The sequence below is a fragment of the Charadrius vociferus genome, unplaced genomic scaffold, assembly GCF_000708025.1.
Source record: "Charadrius vociferus isolate BGI_N301 unplaced genomic scaffold, ASM70802v2 scaffold407, whole genome shotgun sequence".
Lineage (NCBI taxonomy): Eukaryota > Metazoa > Chordata > Aves > Charadriiformes > Charadriidae > Charadrius > Charadrius vociferus.
Genome location: NW_009649852.1, coordinates 984,256 through 989,920, shown reverse-complemented (window position 1 = coordinate 989,920; position 5,665 = coordinate 984,256). Strand labels below are relative to the sequence as shown.

Below are 5,665 nucleotides of genomic sequence, written 5' to 3'. Positions count from 1 at the left end.
AGTCGTTGAGCTGTGGCTTATCGGTGCGGAAAGATCTCGTGTCTTGATGGTGCAAACGTTGAATTTCTGCTGTCTTTCTTCCTTTAGCTCCGGTGATGGAAAAATGTGTCCTTGGGATGTTTAGGGGAAGGCAAATTAAGATATTTATTTGTAGGAGAGGGGCAGTAAATACACGTATCTACTTGTTTAAGGACAGCAGGTAGGAAATGTGAACGACAGACCATTCACATCATGCCGTCTTTTTTGCGACTGCCAGTCTTGTAGCCGCCTCCCGTATTCCTTCCCTCTCCTCCTCTTATCCTGAATCTCCATCGCTCCTCCTTTTTCGACTGCATCTCTTACATCTACCCATTCCTCCTTGTGCTCCGGTGGAGATAAAGACCACTCTTTGCTAGAAAGAGCCGTGTTTTCTGTCCGACAGGTTTGCCCGCGGAGCCTCACGGGTCTCTCTCTTTCTCTCTGTTGGTTGCTGCTGCAGAACTGTGGAATGCTGTGAAGACTCACTGCCCTTCAGCCGTAGGCAGACTCCGCTCCGGATTATCTCCATCTGAAGGCATCTCGTATCCAAGAGGTATCCGTTCATGTTTTATGTGTTCCCTTCGATTGTAGCGCTTGAGTTTAGATACTCCTCAACACCTTTTTTCCCTACTCCCTCCACGAACAGAAAAGCGTTGGATGCCGCGGAGGTTGCAAGTGTTGATTAGGAAGTGTTGGTGTTTGGTATGGGTTGGACCTTTTTTTTTATATTAAATGAACATTGGCACAGAATTACATTGCATTTTAAACTAAGCAAGTAATTTCTGGATCTAGAAACGCGTAAGCTGAAATTCCAGCAACACTGTATGTATGTCTAATGTATCTTATTGTGTTGATTTATGAAGTTAATAAACCTAAGGTAATCAGCAGACTGGAGTAGAACACAGTAGGTATGTACTGCTCCTATAAAGAATTGTGAGAGTTAGGGTTTTTTGTGTTTATTAGTCTTAATATCTTCTTAGTAAATAATTTATTTTTGGTTTATATTAAAAAGAAGGCAAAAAATACTCTTTGTGTTCTCTAGCTGGGTCAAAATCAGTGGGTTGGCAAAGGCGTGATTCCTGGTATAAACGTCTGTCGTTTGCCTGTAGACGGGCAAATTATTTTCGGATAGTTTATGTTGCAGCCTTTCATAAAAGAAAGCTAGAAACAATTTTTTAGAAGACAAACTTTGCAGTGTAACGTGGTCTTTAAATTGGTCGGAGCAGGTTCCATCTGAATTATTGATTTTTGTCTATGGTACGTAACATTGCGAGTCCTGAACAGGACAAGTCCTGTAGGCATTTATATATAACAAAATCAAATATATTATAATAGCGGTATGACGTGATATACAGCTAGCTATTAAATACGAACGTGCCACTTTGGCAAATCCCTGTGCTGCGCACGGTTACGGGCTGGAAGGTACGATGGGCAAGTGTCACTGTACACCTGCCCTGTGCTTAAATCTTCCCCCAGGGGTTCAGCCTTGGTTGTTGCTGCGGAGAAGACACTGGGATAACTGGAGTGTCGGTCTGACCCAGTCCAGCTGTTCTTGTGCAGAAGTATGGAAAAAACAGGATTGACTCTTTTTTTTTCTTTTTTCTTTTTTTTTTTTTTTCTCCTTTTAAATATTTTGGTGCTTGCTTAGTAACATGAACTTTGAATGTCAGCTGCCAGGATACCCACTGAGTGTTCTGCTCCTACTCAAGTCAGATTTGCCGAAAACCAGATGCAGACGGACAACAGCAGTGCTGACGGGTGCTCTCTGCTTCTTGGATTGGCTGCGCTGCTCCGGGGCCGTACATTTAGCCATGCTGGGACCCTTATCCTCTTATCCTCCCAATATTTTAGCACATGGAAGCGTTCCAGCCCTGCTTTGGGAAAAACCTGCCCCGATTAGATGCTTGCTCTTCGGGGACGGACAAAATCAGGCTGTTGTTTCTTCCTCATCCCACCCAAACAGCTCAACCTGTCTTAGGTGGGATGGCACAGAAAGTGCCGTGCGTTTCAGAAAAGCTTTGTTTCCTCCTTGCTTCTGCTCATCCCTGAAACAACAACGATGGACCCCTTTCCATCTCCCTCTCCCCCTTTTTGTTGGATATCGTGCTAGATAAAAAGGATAAAGGAAAAAGAGAAAAAACGGGACCTTTACGCTGCTCCTGTCCCCTTTTTCTGCCCACTGCCTCCTGTATCTCCAAGTTGAAGTAAGAGACATGGTTGGGGCTTCTTCTGGGCCTGAGAAACAGAGATGCAGAAAGGAAAGAGGCAAAGCCCAGGGAGAGCATTTGATGGGTTGTGAGGTAGGGAGAAAACAGAGTAGGGGGCCGAGTTGCTCAGACTGGAGAATCGGGGCTGGCATTGATGGGACATCTAGAAGACTGGGATGTTTTTTCAAATGAGAATACGTTGTTAAGTGTTGGCTTTGCAGGAGAAAGAGAGCTGCTGCTCCAATGGGCTCCTGGTCCAATTCAGCTCCAGATTTAGAAACTTGAGTTTAAGCTTTGTGTGTGCTGGTTATCTGAGCTCCCAGCCTGGTCCCTGGGGATGTCAGGAGTGGGATTGACGGAGCCTTGGGGAGATCTGGCTGACTGGTTGTCCTCTTCATATCGACCAGGGTCGCTCTTCAGGCTGTGACTGCCCCGCCTGAGATCTCCACCAGCCACTTCAGACATTGGCTTTTCAGGTGTCTTTATCTTGAATTGAAGCTCCCCCTTTGCGACTCGTGATGGTAAATAGTGTTCAGAAATCAGAAGGCCGAAGAAATTGAGTCAACTCTTGAACGTGTGTGTGTGTGTGCCCGACCTCTTAAATTAGTTTACTTAGGTTACGTCATTTCCTGCACAGGAAGTACCCCAGTCCCCAAATCCTAAGCGGAATTCCAACAACTAAATAGTTAATCAGTGTGTGTGTGTAAAATCCACGTGTATCTAAAAATACCTCTCTCATCTGTGTAATGTGTTGGTTTGATGTAAATATTTTTAAATAAGCTTTTACATTAGGCTGGGTTTTATACGGTGCGTCTGAGTGGAATATGGCAAACTGGACTTTATACTTTTGCTGCGTGCACCTCAACGGTTCTGAACTCATATGGGAAAATTTCTCATCTTTAGTCTCCTGGCCATTTACGCCAGTTTGGTGGGGTCCGTTTGACCATCTTCGCTGGGCTGGGAATGCACCAAATCCAGAGCTGAAGGGAAGCGTTGTGCATGGGTACTTCTCCGCTGGTGGGGCATGACTAACCTCACTTAGCGATTTTCTTTTCTACTGCATGAGCAAACTCTTTGTTCACAGATCTTAAGTTTTCTTGAATTGTCAGCTCTGCTACGGAGAAGAAATTTCCTTTTAGAGAACATACGATATAGAAGGTCATTTCTATTAAGCGAAGTTATGTACTGCATCCCGCTCTGGAGTCTCCGGTACCAGACAGACATGGACCTGGTGGAGCGGGGCCAGAGGAGGCCCTGGAGATGCTGGGAGGGCTGGAGCCCCTCTGCTGGGAGGACAGGCTGGGAGAGTTGGGGGGCTTCAGCCTGGAGAAGAGAAGGCTCTGGGGAGAACTTATTGCGGCCTTTCGGTATATGAAGGTGGCTTCTAACAAAGATGGAGAGACTTTTTTACCAGGGCCTGTAGTGACAGGACAAGGGGCAACAGTTTTAAACTGGAAGAGGGCAGGTTTAGATTAACCATTAGGAAGAAGTTGTTCACTTTGAGGGTGGTGAGGCACTGGAACAGGTTGCCCAGAGAGGTTGTTGAGGCCCCATCCCTGGAGGTGTTCAAGGCCAGGCTGGACGTGGCCTTGGACAACCTGGTCTGGTGGGAGGTGTCCCTGCCCAGGGCAGGGGGTTGGAACTCGATGATCTTCAAGGTCCTTTCCAACCTAAACCATTCTATGATTCTATGATTCTAATCTCAATCTCCCTCTTCCAGTTTGAAGCCATTTCCCCTAATCCTATCACTACCCACCCTTGTAAAAAGTCCCTCTCCTGCTCTCCTGAGGGAGCAAATCCTTCTCTTGGTCAGGTCCGCTCCCTTCAAGACATCCTCTTTTAATGTTTTTTGCCTCAGTATTTCGTGGCGGTCAGAGTCACCGGCTAATCACACAGTGGGACTGCAGGTCCCCGTGCTGGGTTGTGTCACTCCCCGTACCCACTGCAGCTCTCCAGGGGAAACCTGCGGTGTCCTTTGCCTGTCTGTGGTGTGTGATGGATGCTGCGCCGCAGGGATGTATTGTAATCGAGTGTCAGGATAGGAACATCAGCCTGAACATCCCACGATGATTAGTTTGGGGCGTAGAGGAATTATTTTATTGACAAAGCGGCTTTGTGATTCTTTATGGCTCAATACTGCTGATATACAGTAATTGTTAGAGGAATAAGGAGAGAGACATCGTTAGGAAGATGACATTTCCCATAACAAGGAAAAAAATCAACTGTCAAAAACTGATTTAAAAAACAAAGGGAGGTTTTTAATAAGATTTATGGACATAAGAAGCGGAGAAGATTTCTGACACCACACTTTTCAAGATGCTGTGGACTGACTTTCTACCTTTGATCTATGAGTTTATTGGCATATTAAAGCATGCCATAGATATTGCCCTGAGGTACGTGGAGAGCACGCCAAAATACTTGTTGTCTGTCTACTCAGCCGGAAAGACGCAGTTAGAATCTCTTTTCTTTCTCTGAGTCTAGGATGTGAGTCGAATCTACATAGCTTCTTAAAAAAATATTTGTGTATCTTGAAAGCTTTGTGGCCTTCACTTCTTTTTGGATTGAGGTTTCCCATGTTGGTATCTCTTTGTAGCCATGTGGTAGCTACTTCTCTTAGAATCATAGAATGGTTTGGGTTGGAAGGGAGCTTGAAGATCATCTCATTCCAACCCCCCTGCCCTGGGCAGGGACACCTCCCACCAGCCCAGGTTGCTCCAAGCCCCGTCCAACCTGGCCTTGAACACCTCCAGGGATGGGGCAGCCACAGCTTCTCAGGGCAACCTGCCCCAGGGGCTCACCACCCTCACAGGCAACAATTTCTTCCTAATATCTCATCTAAATCTCCCCTCTTCCAGTTTGAAGCCATTCCCCCTCGTTAGAGGCCAGACTGATGTCCAGCAGACTTACAAAGTGAAAGTCCCAACTGGCTGCTGCATGGAGAGCAACAGAAATTTCAGAAACAATACAAAAATAGAATCATAGAATCGTCTAGGTTGGAAGGGACCTTTAAGATCATCAAGTCCAACCGTTAACGTAACACTGCCAAGGCCACCACTAAACCATGTCCCTCAGCACCACGTCTACATGTCTTTTAAATACCTCCAGGGTTGGCGACTCTACCACTGCCCTGGGCAGCCTGTTCCAGTGCTTGATAACCGTTTCAGTGAAGAAATCTTTCCTAATATCCAATCTAAACCTCCCCTGGTGCAATGTGAGGCCATTTCCTCTTGTCCTATTGCTTGTTACGTGGGAAAAGAGACCGATCCCCACGTTGCTACTACCTCCTTTTACAGAATCCCAGACTCCCAGACTGTTGGGGTTTGGAAGGGCCCTCTGGAGCTCCCCCAGTACCACCCCCCGCCAGAGCAGGAGCACCTCCAGCAGTGGCACAGGACGGCGTCCAGGCGGGTTTGGAATGGCTCCAGAGTGGGAGACTCCCC

At 46.6% G+C, this 5,665-nt stretch overlaps 1 protein-coding gene across 1 annotated transcript in view; it reads left to right on the top strand.

Annotated features, from left to right (window-relative positions):
* Positions 1-471: 471 nt before the first annotated feature.
* The window catches only part of FAM168A (family with sequence similarity 168, member A), a 177,404-nt gene continuing 172,210 nt past the window's right edge, over positions 472-5,665 (top strand). Inside the window, exon 1 of the mRNA XM_009890993.1 lies at positions 472-571. The gene's annotated coding sequence lies outside the window, so the exon portion shown is untranslated. The remainder of the gene's footprint in view (positions 572-5,665) is intronic.